This window comes from Nerophis ophidion, linkage group LG15 (genome assembly GCF_033978795.1).
Source record: "Nerophis ophidion isolate RoL-2023_Sa linkage group LG15, RoL_Noph_v1.0, whole genome shotgun sequence".
NCBI classification, from domain to species: Eukaryota; Metazoa; Chordata; class Actinopteri; order Syngnathiformes; family Syngnathidae; genus Nerophis; species Nerophis ophidion.
The window spans coordinates 19,077,689-19,096,772 of record NC_084625.1 but is presented as its reverse complement, the minus strand read 5'-3'; the positions used below and the strand labels follow the sequence as shown (position 1 = coordinate 19,096,772).

Sequence of the window (19,084 nt, the reverse complement as noted above, 5' to 3'; positions counted from 1 at the left end):
TTGTATCAGAATTCATGTAGGCGTCATTCCTTACAATTAACATTATTGTTTACCTGTTTGTTTGTAGCATAATTCATGTAGGCAACATTCCTTACAAGAAATAACATTATTGTTACTTGTTTGGTTGTATCCTAATTTATGTAGGCATCATTCCTTACAAGAAATAACATTATTGTTTACTTGTTTGTATCAAAAATCATGTAAACATCATTCCTTACAAGAAATAACATATTGTTTACTTGTTTGTATCAAAAATCATGTAAACATCATTCCTTACAAGAAATAACATTATCATTTACATGTTTGTTTGTATCATGATTCCCGTAGACATCATTCCTTGCAATACATGACATTAATGATTATTGTTTACTTCTTTGTTTCGGTCATAATTCATGTAGACATCATTCCTTGAAATAAATAACATTAATTGTTATTGTTTACTTGTTTGTTTCTGTCATAATTCATGTAGACATCATTCCTTACGAGAAATAACATGAATTATTATTGTTTACTTGTTTGTTTGTATCATAATTCATATAGGCATCATTCCTTAGAAGAAATAACATTATTGTTTACTTGTTTTTGTATCATAATTCATGTAAACATCATTCCTTACAAAAAATACCAATAATTATTATTGTTTACTTGTTTGTATCATAATTCATGTAATCATAATTCCTTACAAGGAATAACATTATTATTGTTTACTTGTTTGTTTGTGTCATAATTCATATAGGCCTCATTCCTTACAAGAAATAACATGAATTATTTTCGTTTACTTGTTTGTTTGTATCATAATTCATGCATACATCATGTTCATAATAACGACAAGGTCCCGGCATGATGGACCGATGCACCACTGTCCTCTTGGGGGCGACACAGAGCCGTATATACAACAACTTAATGTAAGGGCTCGTGCAAAGCAACAGATGAAATGTGTAGCTTTCATTTTTAAGGAAACTTCTTTTTTTCCATTTTATAATTAACTTTTGAGTCAGACTGCTGAGAAATATGATGAACATTTCCAAGCATTTACAAGCACTTCACCCAAAATTCAAGCACGTTTCAAACCTTGAAAACACAACATTAAAATCCAAGCATTATCAAGGTTTTTAAGCACCCGTATGAACTCTGTTTTCTTTTTCCATCCATTTTCTACCGCTTATCCCTTTTAGAGTCGCAAGGGGTGCTGGAGCCAAACTCAGCTACAATTTTGTCCGCAGTTATACGGTCTTGATATTAGGGAGCAGCAAATTTTGACATTTCAAGAAAGAAGCACAAACCCGTGCACTGGGATGCGGAGAATCCTCTGCATGGTGGAGAAGATTTTGTTGACCGTGTCGACGTTTCTGTCTGTCCCGTGTTCACAAACGATGATGGATTTATGAATATCTGCAGTGACAGCATGCCACGAGGGTTAGTATAAAGTTTGCGGTGCCAGTACAAACACGGCAAAACACAATTCCACGGGTTACCTGTCACGTCCGACACCTGTATGCGCTCGTCGTCGCAGAAAGCTCCTTTCCCTTTCCTGCTTTGTACATCTTGTCTTCAAAGCAGCTATAGACCACGCCAACTCCAACTGCAAACATTTGTTGTTACTTTCTCCAACAAGGTGACTAACAGATCTGCAGACTAAATGAGTGCATACCTCTTTTTGACTGCAAAGGCGATGGACACGGCCACAAATGGAAACCTGTGAACGTGAGAAGGCGAAAAGGAATCTTTAAAGAGGAACTCCACTTTTGGGGAATTTTGCCCATTGATCACAATCATTATGAGCAAGAAGAACACACATCTTTTTTTTTAGGATTCTAAAGATGCTAAAAAAAAATGCTTGCAAGATGCGGCTAACAGGAGTCACCGTCGTAGCCTTCAAAGCCCTCTGAAACAACTTCAAAACCCTCCATCAACGTTGTATATACACGCTGCAAGTATATATTCAATGTAATGACAGATACATTCATAACAATATGTAATATGTACAATATTTACCGCACTTTGGTCATTTTAAGCCATACCGGAACCTATTTCCTTAGCGGATTTATTTCTGTTTTCATAGCAGAGCACTTCTGACTTTGCGGAACAAATGTGTGTTCCTACTTCTCCCCGTCCAAAGGCAAAACCCAGTAACTCAAGTTTGGTCAAAACTGATCTGATAATAATTTTGGAGTTCCTAGGTGATATGCTTTACGTTAGTGTATGCGATATTGTAATTTGTTCCGTAAGTAAGCTGTTACGTGCATGGCAGGACCTAGCAACTACCGCATAACCGCGTAGATACAACAGAAAAACCTAGTATCTCAAGGGACCAATCGGAGCTTCTTTGTCAGTCGCCTTATTGTCTTTAATGAGACATTTGCACGAATGGGGGCCAACGGTCAACGTGATTATGTGATATTATGGCACGAGGGGATATTTGGAAGATTGGCCCAGGACGTTGCAAGCACCTTCATTAAATGTATTGTTCTTCATTCTTCCCCTTGCATACTCTTTTGGGCAGATAACTGTGGAGGTCAAAATAAAAACTGGACGCTGTACACGGCTCTTGCCCAATGTGCAAATGCAGAATGGGGCCCACCCGAGATTGTGATAAAATATCTGGAGAAAGGGCACACACTCATTAGAGCAGATTCAATCCATGGCTCAATCGGCAAGAAAATGAAAGCTCAAGAAAACATCTATACGTTTGATGACTTTGTAGATCTTTGTAAGACAGCATCAAGATAGATTGGTTTTCCTTTGTTTTCTCAAAATCAGCTAGAAGTGAGTTACTAGGTTTTGCCTTTGGACGGGAGACTTCTGTAAACAAACGCGAGTGTGGTCTAATCATGGCAGACTTGGTAACAGACAACGGAAATTACTTTTTTATGACAAATGAGGATTCACAACCTTATCTTTTTGAAGCTGAATATACAGAGGATGAACTGCTGGTTATAGAAGCGAGTACAAATAAAGACTCAAACGTTGGAGAAAAAACGCCCTATCGATTGAGTCACTATAATATTGATCATGGTTGTTATTACAATTACAGTACATGCACTGTCCAGCTGGCATTGTACAAAAAAAATTTGAAATGTGGCCTAATACTTTACAAATACTGTAATATGATCGTTCATGTTTTTCAGCCAGTACAAATGTGTGTCCAATCGCATTGTGTTGTGCATTACAAACTCAAAAGCCAATCAGCGGCTGACGTGGAAGCTATAGCTAGCTTACGGCTAATGCCATAGCAAGGTGATGTGTTACTATAAAAAGAGTTCCGCTGTGATCGCTCTTACAATAAAAATGTCAATACATCTTTGTTATTATACAAGCCACGCAACATAATTGAAGTATTGCTGGTGGTATTGGAACGCAGTTTTAAAGTGATTCAGAGGCTAAACGGATTGCTCCCATTTGTTGTATTGCTAGCTACCGAGAACGAGCCGGTTATGACAAATTAGAATACAAAACAAACCAAAATCGTTTTTCTTATCTCTCATAAGTCCGCCCTTTGAGACATCTTTGATTTAGGGCTATACAAGTCATCTTTGATTGATTGATTGATTGATTGATTGATTGATTGATTGATTGATTGTGAATGATGAAAAAAGTGCAGTTACCCTTTAAAGTAATTTGGCTGCTTAAATTGTTGAGGTATACGATGTACTTCGGTGTCATTCTGGTCGGGAAAGTTGCAGTAAAACAATGTTGTATTTTTAATAGGGCTGTCAAAGTTAACGCAATAACGTGTTAAGTAATAACGCAATAACGTGTTAAGTATAAATTCCTTTAACGGCGCTATTTTTTTTAAAGTCCAATTAATGAACATGCGCCCTGACTCCTTCCCATTCTGTAGTGTGGGAAATGTAATGGCGTTGAGTTACTGTTGAGCCACAAGCGGGAAAACAGCGAGCAGAAATGCACAAAGAATAGATTATGCATAATCTCAGATCTAAAGCCATGGCAACTTGTTATCCCGACAAGACAAGACCATTTTTTATTTGATGGCCGTGAGACGTGATCATTGGAGCGAACGTGCGCCCGAGTGCATTGAAAACATAACAAAGATTGTACACTAAGTGCTTTAGTAAGATGGCATAAAAGCTCAGCAGAAAAGAAAGTAAGAGAAAACCCAGAGTCACTTTTTGAGGAGACTTTCACATCATCAAAACATGTTAAAACACTTATTTTCTTACATATCACACACTTTCGGCTGTACAATAAAGATCTGCGTCAAATCCAGTCTAACTACCATTACAAAATAAAAAATTGTCTCAATTTACATTCATGTTATCTAATGTAATGGATATTTCTACCGAAATAAATATTTTCTGGCAGATTGAAATAAAGTACAGTACCGTATTGTTCGGAGTATAAGTCGCACCTGCCGAAAATGCATAATAAAGAAGGAAAAAACATATATTAATCGCATTGGAGTATAAGTCGCATTTTTTGGGGAAATGTATTTGATAAAACCCAACACCATTTGAAAGGCAATTAAAATAAATAAAGAATAGTGAACAACAGGCTGAATAAGTGTACGTTATATGAGGCATAAATAACCAACTGAGAAGGTGCCTGGTATGTTAACGTAACATATTATGGTAAGAGTCATTCAAATAACTATAACATATAGAACATGCTATACGTTTACCAAACAATCTGTCACTCCTAATCGATAAGTCCTATGAAATCTTATACGTCTAGTCTCTTACGTGAATGAGCTGAATAATATTTGATATTTTACGGTAATGTGTTAATAATTTCACACATAAGTCGCTCCTGAGTATAAGTCGCACTATGAAAAAAACTGCGACTTATAGTCCGAAAAATACGGTATATCCTTTTGTAACTTGTTGTGATTGGTAGTCCACAATTACAGAATGTTTAGCAGGCTGAATATTACATCGTAAAAATGAAGAGAGAAGTTTAAAACATTTTCATGCGGTGATATGAATTCCATAAACTTGTACAAAATTAATTGTAAAGAATATTGGAAGCATTCATTCAGGTAGAAAATCACAAATCACATGACCAAACATCTTCTCCAAACCAACCATGATGGTATCTCCTCTCCTCTGAATGCAAGTGTTTCAACAGCAGGAACACAAATGCAGTATTCCTACAAAATACAACATCTGGCAAGACACCAACATACTGCAGGTAATTATTTTTATTGAAGCGTATTTATGTTCATTATGTTTTGAGCGGTTTAATAACAGCATCATTAAAATAAAAAAAAATATTTCGACGCAGACTAATTGTCCAGTCATGGTAATAAAAATTTGAACATTGAACATAATAAGGAAAAATGATATCTCTCTGTGATTGATCACAATTAATTTTGAGTTAACTATGAACAAACTGCAATAATGTGATTAAATATTTTAATCATTTGACAGCCCTAATTAGGAAGTGATGTAGAACAGTGTGTGTGTCCCAAGCAGAGGTGGGTAGAGTAGCCAGAAATTGTACTCAAGTAAGAGTACTGTTACTTTCGAGATTTATTACTCAAGTAAAAGTAAGTAGTAGTCACCCAAATATTCACTTGAGTAAAAGTAAAAAGTATGTTGTGAAAAAACTACTCAAGTACTGAGTAACTGATGAGTAACCTGTTTGTTTAATGATTACGGCAACAAATAATGCACAAAAACATAAAAATAGCAATGAGCAAATTCAGAGCCAGGAATATCTCTTAAGCAACTAAAACAATATTATATATTAAATAATAGTACATTAAAATAAAATGAAAAAAATGGCACATTGAGCCACAATAACTTAACAGCACCATAGCCTCAGTAGGCATTCATTGATTTGATTGATTGATTAAAACTTGTATTAGTAGATTGCACAGTACAGTACATATTCCGTACAATTGACCACTAAATGGTAACACCCCAATAAGTTTTTCAACGTTTATCAATTACATAGTAAATGACCAAGTCGAGGTGATCTACCTCATATATACATACACACACACATCATTTATACACACACACATCATACATACACACACAAATCATATATATATATATATATATATACATACATTTATATATACAGTATATCATTTATATTTATTTATTTTGCCGTTTTTGTTCACATGTTGAAGGTGTTTTAATGAAAATACAAGCATGTTTAACTTATAGATTCATATCTTTCATGAAGACAAGAATATAAATTGGTGTATTACCTGATTCTGATGACTTGCAATGATTGGACTCAGACGTCCACATTTTCAAATGGAGGAGAAAAAAGTTCCTATTTTCTGTCTAATACCACATGAAAGTAGTTAGTTTTTGGCATCTTATCTGTCCAGCTTCCATATTCGTTTTTAAACACTTTACAAGAAGTACATTGGCGGCAAACTCCGTAGCTTGCTAACTTGTTAGTGCTGGCTTTCGGAGACTCTTATTTTGTTAGCGCAGGAGCGATGGAGCGGCACTTTTATTGTGAAGACAGGAACTGTGCGATCAGTCTTTAGGCTTATGACGGGAAGTACGGTTGAAATAAAAACTGCCTTTTTTCCTTTACACTTTTGATTGATTGATTGATTGAAACTTTTATTATTAGATTGCACAGTACAGTACATATTCTGCACAATTGACCACTAAATGGTAACACCCCAATACGTTTTTCAATTTGTATAAATCGGGTCATGTGACCGCCTGGCTATGTTTGATTGGTCCAACGTCACCAGTGACTGCATGTGATTGGTGAAACGCAGGCATGCGTAGTTCCTACTTTGAAGCGCTGTCATTAACCAAAACAAACATTAATAGATCGATAAAAAAAAGTAGCAAGTAGCGAGCTGAATGTAGATAAATGGAACGGAGTAAAACTAGCGTTTCTTCTCTATAAATATAATCAAGTAAAAGTAAAAGTATGTTGCATAAAAACTACTCGTAAAAGTACAATTTATCCCAAAAGTTACTCAAGTAAATGTAACGGAGTAAATGTAGCGCGTTACTACCCACCTCTGGTCCCAAGTACGTTTGGTTTCTAATGTTTTCTAACGTTTCTATCACTGTGGATCTGCAACAGCATGGTACAAAAATATTTTTGTTTCCCATTTTGTATTTTGATTTACATAAAATTAATATACTTTTTCACTGCTACACAAGGATACTTGATACAACTTTATAATTCAACATGAATGAAACTGATCCGACTGACCGGGTGGTACTGTTCTGCGACTTTTTGCTGTGCTACACAGCGGTGTCTTACCCATGGACAAAGTTGGTGGTTCCATCCACAGGGTCAATGATCCATGTAGGTTTGTCGGTTAGAATGCACGGTTTGCCCTTTGCCACCGACTCCTCTCCTATAAAACTGCAAAAGAGACACAAAAAAACACAAGTCGGTTAGTTTGTTTCCCTTTATTTGACTAGATAAATACTCCTTGACATGGAAATATCTTTTGCAAGATGTACCTGGCCCAGAGGGCAGCAGAAACAGGTTTCATAAACACATAGAGCAACAGAAACAGGAGAAGTCACACAGTATAGTTCCATCCATCCATCCATTTTCCACCGATTGTCCCTTTTTAAAAACAAGTACAGTACCCAATAGAAACAGCTTCTCAATCCTTTACAATGGCCTCAAACTTCTCCCAAAGTGATGAGTTCTGTAATTCGGTCCATGAATTACATGACCATGGAGCAGCAAACCTGAAGGCTTTTTTACCGACACTTGTGCTAGCTCTAGGAACCAACACGCCAAGGATGTCCCGTGACCTTAGACCAGACCTGGGCAAATTAAAGTTAAAGTACCACTGATTGTCACACACATACCAGATGTGGCAAAATTATTCTCTGCATTTGACCCATCACCCTTGATCAATCAATGAATCAATGTTTACTTATATAGCCTTAAATCACTAGTGTCTCAAAGGGCTGCACAAACCACTTGATCACCCCCTGGGATGTGAGGGGAGCAGTGGGCAGCAGCGGTGCCGCGCCCGGGAATCATTTATGGTGATTTAACCCCCAAATCCAACCCTTAATGCTGAGTGCCAAGCAGGGAGGTAATGGGTCCCATTTTTATAGTCTTTGGTATGACTCGGCCGGGATTTGAACTCACGAGCTAAAGGCCCGGGGGCCACATGCGGCCTGTTGAGCTTTTCAATCTGGTCCGCCAGACATTCCCAAATCATTTTTTTTTAGATCTTTACGATGGAAAGTGTAGCTACCATTATGACGTGCAGTCATGTTTTCTAATGACCGTAAATCTTCAACTATACAAAGCATTTCGATGGTTGGAATCCGCGCTTATGGATGATATACCAATTACTATGGTATTTTAATTAGTTACTATGGTCATCTTATTAGTTACTATGGTAATCTAATTAGTTACTATGGTAATCTAATTAGTTACTATGGTCATCTACGTCACAGCAGCTCAGACGAGGCACCAAGCAGTGTGGGTGGGAAGCGTTTCCACAGATGCGGAAGGAGATTTTCACAACAAAGTTCTAAAACTTAGTGATATATAGAATAGAATAGAATAGAATAGAAAGTATTTTATTGATCCCTGGGGGGAATTCAGCAAATATCAGATATATCAGATTGTAGGTGGGTTTATTTTGTACCCTTCGCGTTCATATTTCACTGTTTATTGCAGTTTTGTTGCGTTTCACTTGATTGTAAAATATGTCGATCGAAAGCGGGCGTGACATTCATATTTTGTCAATATTCAGTGTTTTATCGTTTATAGACAAATGTAAAATTCCATTGCGTTTAAGGCGGTCTGTAATAACGTTTTTAGCATTCAATCAGACATTATTGCGAGGTTTTGTATTAGTGTTCCTAAAAGTAGATATACCGGCTCACAAACACATTTTTTTTCTCGAAACGTGGCCCCCCGAGTAAAAAATAATTAACCAGGCCTGCCTTAGACTGTAGCGACTGGAGTTTCTCCACATTGAAGAACATAAATAAGGGGAAACAATAACAAAAAGTGATTTGTTCAGTGGTACTTTAACTTTAACTTTATATATAAAAAGAAAAATCCATCAAGAAAATCTGTGGAATGACAAAGATGGAATGTTTGCCGCAGCACACAAAGTGCATTGGTGGGTGGACAAGTTTGCTACAACCAGAAATAAAACGTACGGTAAACGTAAACGTGAGTGATATACAGTATCCAGTTTTTTCTAATAAGTGCATTCATAAAAAGCAAATCTCCATAGTATAGCAAAAGCATAAAAGTGGTCAGGATTATCGGCAGATAAATGCTTTAATATGTAATATTGGAAATTATCGGTATCGGTTTCAAAAAGTAAAATGTATGACTTTTTAAAACGCCGCTGTATGGAGTGGTACACGGACGTAGGGAGAAGTACAGAGCGCCAATAAACCTTAAAGGCACATGCCTTTGCATGCCGACCCAAACACATTATATCTACGGCTTTTCACACACACAAGTGAATGCAAGCGTACTTGGTCAACAGCCATACAGGTCACACTGAGAGTGGCCGTATAAACAACTTGAACACTGCTACAAATATGCGCCACACTGTGAACCCACACCAAACAAGAATGACAAACACATTTCGGGAGAACATCCGCGCCGTAACACAACATAAACACAACAGAACAAATACCCAGAAACCCTTGAAGCACTAACTCTTCCGGGAAGCTACAACATACACCTCCCGCTACCCCTCCCCGACCTCGACCCCGCCCGCCTCAACCTCCTCATGCTTTCTCAGGGAGAGCATGTCCCAAATTCCAAGCTGCTGTTTTGAAGCATTTAAAAAAAAAATAATGCACTTTGTGACTTCAATAATAAATATGGCAGTGCCATTTTGGCATTTTTTTCCATAACTTGAGATGATTTATTTTGGAAAACCTCGTTACATTTTTTAATGCATCCAGCGGGGCATCACAACAAAATTAAGCATGATAATGTGTTAATTCCACGACCGAATATATCGGTATCGGTTGATATCGGAATCGGTAATTAAGAGTTGGACAATATCGGAATATCGGATATGGGCAAAAAAGCCATTATCGGACATGTCCAGTCAGGATCAGGCATTTCCTAACTTGGCGGTGGTGTGGCTCAGTCGATAGAGCGGCCCGCGCCAGCAAACTTGAGGGTCCCAGGTGCCGCCATCCTCGTCCCATCTGTTGTGTCCTTGGGCAAACCACTTTACCCACCGGCTCCCAGTGCCACCCACGCTGGTGCAAATGTAACTTAGATATTGGGTTTCACTATGTCAAGCGCTTTGAGTCACTAGAGAAAAGCGCTACATAAATATAGGACCAACAAACAATGTTCCCTCTATTTTGTCATGTGTGTGAGCAAAGGCAAAAACTCCTTGAGCATTCAGTGTAAACAACATCAGACGTGCACATTGAGGCCACACCTGTGGCACACCTGTCCCAAACCTAACTAAATAACGACTTACATTTCTTGTTATTCTAATCAAATGACAGCAGTCACTTCCATGTGATCATTTTCTAATGTAAGTGTTTTGGCCCAGTTGCAATGACAAGAACAACAAATATTGTTTTCCTGCATTGGAAATAATGTGTCCCCCTCTCAGATATCGCATTTAGTTCCCATTAAAACATTCACATCTTGCACAATGAAATGTAAGCACTGGATCGTTTGAACATTGCAGTAACTTTCCGTTTGTAAAATGTATTTCGTTTTATTAGTATTTCTTTAATAAAATAACAGCATTTCATGATTAATATTCATAAATTAAGGCTCTTAATAAATGACAGTAGAATGAGCACATATTTGATTGTTAACTCATAGTGCAACGACCTGGAATGACACATAATGTGCGGTGTGGGAAATGTCCGACTTTTTGTGTGGCTGTAAACGCATCACTGGCTCAGTGCCATATGTGCATGTGTTGGCACAAGTGAGAAAAAAGGATCGCGGCTGCTGTTGATATAACACAGGGGCGCTCACACTTTTTCTGCAGGCGAGCTACTTTTCAATTGACCAAGTCGAGGAGATCTACCTCATTCCTATTTATAATTTATATTTATTTATTTATGAAAGAGACATTTTTGTTAACAAGTTAATGGTGTTTAATGATAATACAAGCATGTTTAACACACATAGATTCCTTTCTTTCATGAAGACAAGAATATAAGTTGGTGTATTTGATTCTGATGACTTGCATTGATTGGAATTAGACAGTGGTGCAGATAACGTCCGCATTTTCAAATGGAGGAAAAAAAAAGTCCTCCTTTCTGTCAAATACCACATGAAAGTGGTTGGATTTGGCATCTCATTTGTCCAACTTGCATACTCGTTTTTAAACACTTTGTTATGAGAGTAGCATATGTGTGTAGCCTTTAATGTGTGGCAGCAGGTGAGTGACGTCAGTGACTGTGCGGGTGCAAGCAAGTGAGAAAGCGGTCGCTGAGGGCGGGGGAGAAATACATTGCATCAAACTCCGCAGCTTGCTAGCTTGTGCACGCTAGCTTTCTGAGACTCTTATTTTGTTAGCACAGGCAGGATGAAACAGGTCTTTTATGGTGAAGACAGGAACTGTGCAGTCGGTCTTTAGAGTTTTGACAGTAGGTACGGAGTCTCTAGAAATAAAATGTGTTTCTCTGCGTCCGCGCTGTTAGTGATTTTTTTCTTAAATATGAGCTCGCCGCAGCCAGCGTCATCTCACAAGATCCTCGGGTGCCGAGAATGTCAAACAACTGACGAAAGTGAAGTCTTGGTATGATTGATGATTGCTCATTTTTATGTCTATTTTTTAATGCCTGGCTTGAGATCGACTGACACACCCTCCGAGATCGACCAGTCGATCGCGATCGACGTAATGGGCACCCCTGATATAACAGATGGCAAAGTTGCTTTTGGTCTAGTTTGTACGGCAGAAAATGACCTGCTTTGCTAGATAGAAATTGTTAAGCATGTGTTTATAAAGAGTTTTGCTCCATAAAAGTGATCGATGGAATTCATGTCCTCCTCAAAGCTTCTAGACAGACATTACAATAATTGAACAGTGATAACGGAAACTGTTGTCTGTGTTGTGTGGCCTTTTGTCATCAGTTACTTTGAAAATTGCTTCTTTTTTTTTTTTTTTTATTGGATTTTGTGTGCGGCATAGATTTGCCGTGGGCAGAGGACTCCTGAGCAGTGCAAAAATTGCACAGGCGCGCACCTTAGAGGGAACAATGCCAACAAGACTCACGCATAGGTGTCCTCTCCAAATTCCTGTTTGAGGGAGTCGATGATAATTCTCTCCACCCTCTCATCAGTCTTGGTAACCAAGTCGACGGTGGAGCTCTTGGTCATCACCCTTATTTCACTTTCGCTGGCTTTCCTAATTTCCTGCACGAACAAACACACACACGAGATGCCAGGTTATTTTTTTCTCCGCCTTGTGCCACCATTTGTCACAATTTCCCGCGTTTTTGTCGTCAAATTCAAAACCTACCGCCCCGGCCTTTCTCGCCACTCCCACGGCAAAATCGTACGCCCTCTGCCACGGGTCTGCCATCATTTCGTCCGCTTTTCTTTTCCTTCAAAGCAAAATTGGAAAACGGGCCAGTTCAGTGCATGAAAGTCTGCTGCATGCAAAACAAGGCAAACATTTGTGTGAGGCTCATAAAGACACCTGATCTCTCAACAAAACAATGCATTGTACAACTGACTGACATCCTGCAGCAGAAAGCTTCCCGAGACACGCCTCTTTTTAGGAGCACCAAACTGTACAAGCTAAAAAAAAAAAAAAAGAAAAAAGAATGATCAGTTAACTGAGCAGTTCATATAATAGGCTTTGGCTCTAAACTAATAAAAGCTCACTTCAATAGATTAAATTGAAATATAACAGGACAGCTTTACCTTGAGAATTGATGGTTCACCCGGTGGAAACCTCTTCTGACTTCTGGCGCTTCTTGCTTTGAGAAATGAACCTCCAGGTGTTTCAGCAAAAGACGGCTGTCGGAAAAGTACTGGCACCGCCTCAGAGACAAAAAACAAAAAACAAAAACAACACCTCAGAACAATATGCAGCATTTGGCCACATATCAATGTAAGCCTAAGCAAGTGGAAAATTTTCTCCTGAATCATCGCACAGCTGCGCACGCTATGGCTCGTTTGCAATCGCGACCACGCCAAGAGAAGATTTTCAAAATATGTTGTGGCATTTTTGTGGATTTTTTTTCCCATCATATTATACAGTATCAGCATGTAGTGGCGACATTATGAGACTTGTGTTTGCATTAAAGGCAGGCAAGGCTCGTTCAGACATGCCATTCTATCTGCACCTTGCATTGACTCAGCCCTCATGTGCAAGTCTTCTTTTGCCATGCAGCGGGAGTCAAATGTTACATCCAGTCTGCGGAGGCCGAATAAACTAATATTGGTTAAACCGCGTGCGGCTCTTTAGCAGCGCCCAAGTGGCCGTTTGGCGCTTTTTCAAAAAATTGAAAAAGATGGGGGAAAAACATATATGTTGTTTTAATATATTTTCTATAGGAGGACAAACATGACACAAAGCATCCTAATTGTCAGAAAGCCCACTGTTTAATATGTTTGTCTTTATGCTTCCCTGATGAGAATATTTGGACAGCCTCACGCACAGCCTACTAATTTCGGCTGTGCGTGAACTCACCGATGCGTTTTTTTGCCACTCCTGCTTTGTCTCATGTTGTCCACCAAACATTTTATGCTGTGTGAATGCATAAAGGTGAACATTGTTGATGTTGTTGACTTGCGTGGAGTGCTAATAATCGATGCTAACATGCTATTTAGGCTAGCGGTATGTCATACTTGCCAACCTTGAGACCTCTGAATTCGGTAGATGGGGGGGGTTGAGGTAGGCAGGGTTGGGGGGGCGGGGTTTGGTGGTAGCAAGGGGTGTATATTGTAGCGTCCCGGAAGAGTTAGTGCTGGCTTCTAGGGATTCTGGGTATCTGGGTATTTGTTCTGTTGTGTTTAGGTTGTGTTACGGTGCGGATGTCCCCCAGAAATGTGTTTGTGAAGTGAAGTGAAGTGAATTATATTTATATAGCGCTTTTCTCTAGTGACTCAAAGCGCTTTACATAGTGAAACCCAATATCTAAGTTACATTTAAACCAGTGTGGGTAGCACTGGGAGCAGGTGGGTAAAGTGCCTTGCCCAAGGACACAACGGCAGTGACTAGAATGGCGGAAGCGGGAATCGAACCTGCAACTCTCAAGTTGCTGGCACGGCCACACTACCAACCGAGCTATGCCGCCCCGTTTGTCATTCTTGTTTGGTGTGGGTTCACAGTGTGGCGCATGTTTGTAACAGTGTTAAAGTTGTTTATACAGCCACCCTCAGTGTGACCTATATGGCTGTTGACCAAGTATGCCTTGCATTCACTTATCTGTGTGTAAAAGTCGCATATATTATATGATTGGGCCGGCACGCTGTTTGTTTGGAGGAAAAGCGGATGTGACGACAGGTTGTAGAGGACGCAAAGGTGAACATTGTTGATGTTGTTGACTTGCGTGGAGTGCTAATAATCTATGCTAACATGCTATTTAGGCTAGCGGTTTGTCATACTTGCCAACCTTGAGACCTCTGAATTCGGTAGATGGGGGCGGGGGGCTGGGTTGAGGTAGGCAGGGTTGGGGAGGCGGAGTTTGGTGGTATATTGTATTTAATGCTGCAAGGGGTTTTCTGGGTATTTGTTCTGTTGTGTTTATGTTGTGTTACGGTGCGGATATCCCCCAGAAATGTGTTTGTCATTCTTGTTTGGTGTGGGTTCACAGTGTGGCGTATGTTTGTAACAGTGTTAAAGTTGTTTATACGGCCACGCTCAGTGTGACCTGTATGGCTGTTGACCAAGTATGCGTTGCATTCACTTATCTGTGTGTAAAAGTCGCATATATTATGTGACTGGGCCGGCACACTGTTTGTTTGGAGGAAAAGCGGACGTGACGACAGGTTGTAGAGGACGCAAAGGTGAACATTGTTGATGTTGTTGACTTGCGTGGAGTGCTAATAATCTATGCTAACATGCTATTTAGGCTAGCGGTTTGTCATACTTTCCAACCTTGAGACCTCTGAATTCGGTAGATAGGGGTGGGGGGCTGGGTTGAGGTAGGCAGGGTTGGGGAGGCGGAGTTTGGTGGTATATTGTATTTAATGCTGCAAGGGGTTTTCTGGGTATTTGTTCTGTTGTGTTTATGTTGTGTTACAGTGCGGATGTCCCCCAGAAATGTGTTTGTCATTCTTGTTTGGTGTGGGTTCACAGCGTGGCGCATGTTTGTAACAGTGTTAAAGTTGTTTATACGGCCACCCTCAGTGTGACCTGTATGGCTGTTGACAAAGTATGCCTTGCATTCACTTATCTGTGTGTAAAAGTCGCATATATTATGTGATTGGGCCGGCACGCTGTTTGTTTGGAGGAAAAGCGGACGTGACGACAGGTTGTAGAGGACGCAAAGGTGAACATTGTTGATGTTGTTGACTTGCGTGGAGTGCTAATAATCTATGCTAACATGCTATTTAGGCTAGTGGTATGTCATACTTGCCAACCTTGAGACCTCTGAATTCGGTAGATGGGGGCGGGGGGCTGGGTTGAGCAAGGTAGGGTTGGGGGGGCGGGGTTTGGTGGTAGCAGGGGGTGTATATTGTAGTGTCCTGGAAGAGTTAGTGCTGCTAGGGGTACTGGGTATCTGGATATATGTTCTGTTGTGTTTAGGTTGTGTTACGGTGCGGATCTTCTCCCGAAAAGTGTTTGTCATTCTTGTTTGTTGTGGGTTCACAGTGTGGCGCATGTTTGTAACAGTGTTAAAGTTGTTTGTACAACCACCCTCAGTGTGACCTGTATGGCTGTTGACAAAGTATGCCTTGCATTCACTTATCTGTGTGTAAAAGTCGCATATATTATGTGATTGGGCCGGCACGCTGTTTGTTTGGAGGAAAAGCGGACGTGACGACAGGTTGTAGAGGACGCAAAGGTGAACATTGTTGATGTTGTTGACTTGCCTGGAGTGCTAATAATCTATGCTAACATGCTATTTAGGCTAGCGGTATGTCATACTTGCCAACCTTGAGACCTCTGAATTCGGTAGATGGGGCCAGGGGGTGGGGTTGAGGTAGGCAGGGTTGGGGGGGCGGGGTTTGGTGGTAGCAGGGGGTGTATATTGTAGTGCCCTGGAAGAGTTAGTGCTGCTAGGGGTTCTGGATATTTGTTCTGTTGTGTTTATGTTGTGTTACAGTGCGGATGTCCTCCAGAAATCTGTTTGTCATTTTTGTTTGGTGTGGGTTCACAGTGTGGCGCATGTTTGTAACAGTGTTAAAGTTGTTTGTACGGCCACCCTCAGTGTGACCTGTATGGCTGTTGACCAAGTATCCGTTGCATTCACTTATCTGTGTGTAAAAGTCGCATATATTATGTGATTGGGCCGGCACGCTGTTTGTTTGGAGGAAAAGCGGACGTGACGACAGGTTGTAGAGGACGCAAAGGTGAACATTGTTGATGTTGTTGACTTGCCTGGAGTGCTAATAATCTATGCTAACATGCTATTTAGGCTAGCGGTATGTCATACTTGCCAACCTTGAGACCTCTGAATTCGGTAGATGGGGCCAGGGGGTGGGGTTAAGGTAGGCAGGGTTGGGGGGACGGGGTTTGGTGGTAGCAGGGGGTGTATATTGTAGTGTCCTGGAAGAGTGGGTGCTGCTAGGGGTTTTGGGTATCTGGGTATTTGTTCTGTTGTGTTTAGGTTGTGTTACAGTGCGGATGTTCTCCCGAAATGTGTTTGTCATTCTTGTTTGGTATGGGTTCACAGTGTGGCGCGTGTTTGTAACAGTGTTAAAGTTGTTCGTACAACCACCCTCAGTGTGACCTGTATGGCTGTTGACAAAGTATGCCTTGCATTCACTTATCTGTGTGTAAAAGTCGCAAATATTATTAGATTGGGCCGGCACGCTGTTTGTTTGGAGAAAAAGCGGACGTGACGACAGGTTGTAGAGGACGCAAAGGTGAACATTGTTGATGTTGTTGACTTGCCTGGAGTGCTAATAATCTATGCTAACATGCTATTTAGGCTAGCGGTATGTCATACTTGCCAACCTTGAGACCTCTGAATTCGGTAGATGGGGCCAGGGGGTGGGGTTGAGGTAGGCAGGGTTGGGGGGGCGGGGTTTGGTGGTAGCAGGGGGTGTATATTGTAGTGTCCTGGAAGAGTGGGTGCTGCTAGGGGTTCTGGGTATCTGGGTATTTGTTCTGTTGTGTTTAGGTTGTGTTACGGTGCGGCTGTTCTCCCGAAATGTGTTTGTCATTCTTGTTTGGTGTGGGTTCACAGTGTGGCGCATGTTTGTAACAGTGTTAAAGTTGTTTATACGAACACCCTCAGTGTGACCTGTAAGGCTGTGTACCAAGTATGCGTTGCATTAACTTATCTGTGTGAAAAAGTCGCATATATTATATGTTTGTTTGGAGGAAAAGCGGACGTGACAACAGGTTGTAGAGGACGCTAAAGGCAAGGTCTTTAAGGCAGGACCCCAATATTGTTGTCCGTGTGGAAATCGGGAGAATGGTTGCGCCGGGAGATTTTCGGGAGGGGTACTGAAAATCGGGAGGGTTGGCAAGTATGTGGTATGTACATATTGCGTCATTATGCCACGTTTGTAGGTATATTTGAGTTAATTTAATTTCCTTTACTTATGTCTTTTGTGTATTAAATATATACTTGCATGTCTCATCACACATTATCTGTGTGTATGTATTGGCTGCATTTCTCATATTGTTCCAGACCACAGCAAAATATTGTAATAAATCCATTACAACACGACAGCCTGTCCTTTTCTTTAATTTGGACACACACATCTATACCTTTGGCCATTCTAAGCAAGTCATTTCCAGGAGTTACCTAATGTGTTGCATTCATTATAACACTTACATAAGGTTTTTTACTTTTTGCGGCTCCAGACAGATTTGTTTTTTGTAGTTTTGGTACAATATGGCTCTTTCAACATTTTGGGTTGCCGACCCCTGCGTTAAATGTTGGCGCAAGCAATGACCACACTTCGGCTGCGACACTGGACTCTGAGCAATGAAAGGATGAAGGGATTTCTAGAGCGTTCCGCCAGGGGCCGAAAGCAGCGTGATATTGCGCCGGTGCGCTCTAAAAAAAAAAGTTCAAGAGATAAAGCCGAGGGAGGTAATAGGACGAGTAAAACAAATACATCAGTCTTGCTGTCTTCCTGGGAACTCCAGTATGAATAATTGATCCGGAATGACGGATGTTTTGGATGCTGACCTCCTGGGACTCACAGCTGTAATTGAGGCCAACTACCCTCATGTCGGTCAAGGTCGGGGGTGTGTCTTGTGAAAGGTGTGCAGGATTCTTCACTCTTTCTTCCTGTCTCTGCGGCTTTTTGAAAATGTATTATTTAACAGCGAGAATCAAGGTGCGGTGCATGTCATACCAGGCAGTCAATTATAGGAACATGTGCTTTTAGCAGATTCAAGACAGTTATTTAAATCATGAATGTTTCAGGCTAATTAGTTCAAGTTAAAGTACCGTCAGATAGTCACACAATACTACATTTCGTGAAATGACTCTCTGCATTTGACACATTCCCTTGTTCCACTCCCTGGGAGGTGAGGAGCGCAGTGAGCAGCAGCGGTGGCCACGCTCAAGAATCATTTTTAACAACAATCTGGATGGTTCTTTTCCGCTGTGGTCCGAAAGACACGACGTCCACAGTTTCCCAAAAATGTTTTAAATGTGAACTCGTCAGACCGCAGAACACTTTTCCACTTTGCATCAGTCCATCTTAGATGAGCTCGGGCCCAGCGAAACCGGTGGCGTTTCTGGGTGTTGTTGATAAATGGCTTTCATTTTGCATAGTAGAGTTTCAACTTGCACTCACATATGTAGCCAACTGTAGTTACGGACAGTGGTGTTCTGAAGCGTTCCTGAGCCCATGTGGTATCCTTTACAAACTGTCGGTTTTTGATTCAGTGCCTCCTGAGGGATCAAAGGTCACAGGCATTCAATGTTGGTTTTCGCCCTCGCCGCTTACATGCGGTGATTTCTCCAGATACTTTGAACCTTTTGCTATTACGGACCGTAGATGGTGAAATCTAAAAATTCCTTGCAATAGCTCGTTGAGAAATATTCTTAAACTT

At 40.5% G+C, this 19,084-nt stretch overlaps 1 protein-coding gene and 1 pseudogene across 2 annotated transcripts in view; both read right to left on the bottom strand.

The window, feature by feature from the left end:
* LOC133569376 (inositol monophosphatase 1-like) overlaps positions 1–19,084 on the bottom strand; it is a 29,964-nt pseudogene that overhangs the window by 3,001 nt on the left and 7,879 nt on the right.
* The window catches only part of impa2 (inositol monophosphatase 2), a 55,197-nt gene continuing 48,739 nt past the window's right edge, over positions 12,627–19,084 (bottom strand). For both annotated transcript variants that reach the window (XM_061921659.1, XM_061921657.1), the window contains exons 12-13: positions 12,814–12,933; positions 12,627–12,687 (exon numbers count right to left, since the gene is read on the bottom strand). The gene's annotated coding sequence lies outside the window, so the exon portion shown is untranslated. The remainder of the gene's footprint in view (positions 12,688–12,813; positions 12,934–19,084) is intronic.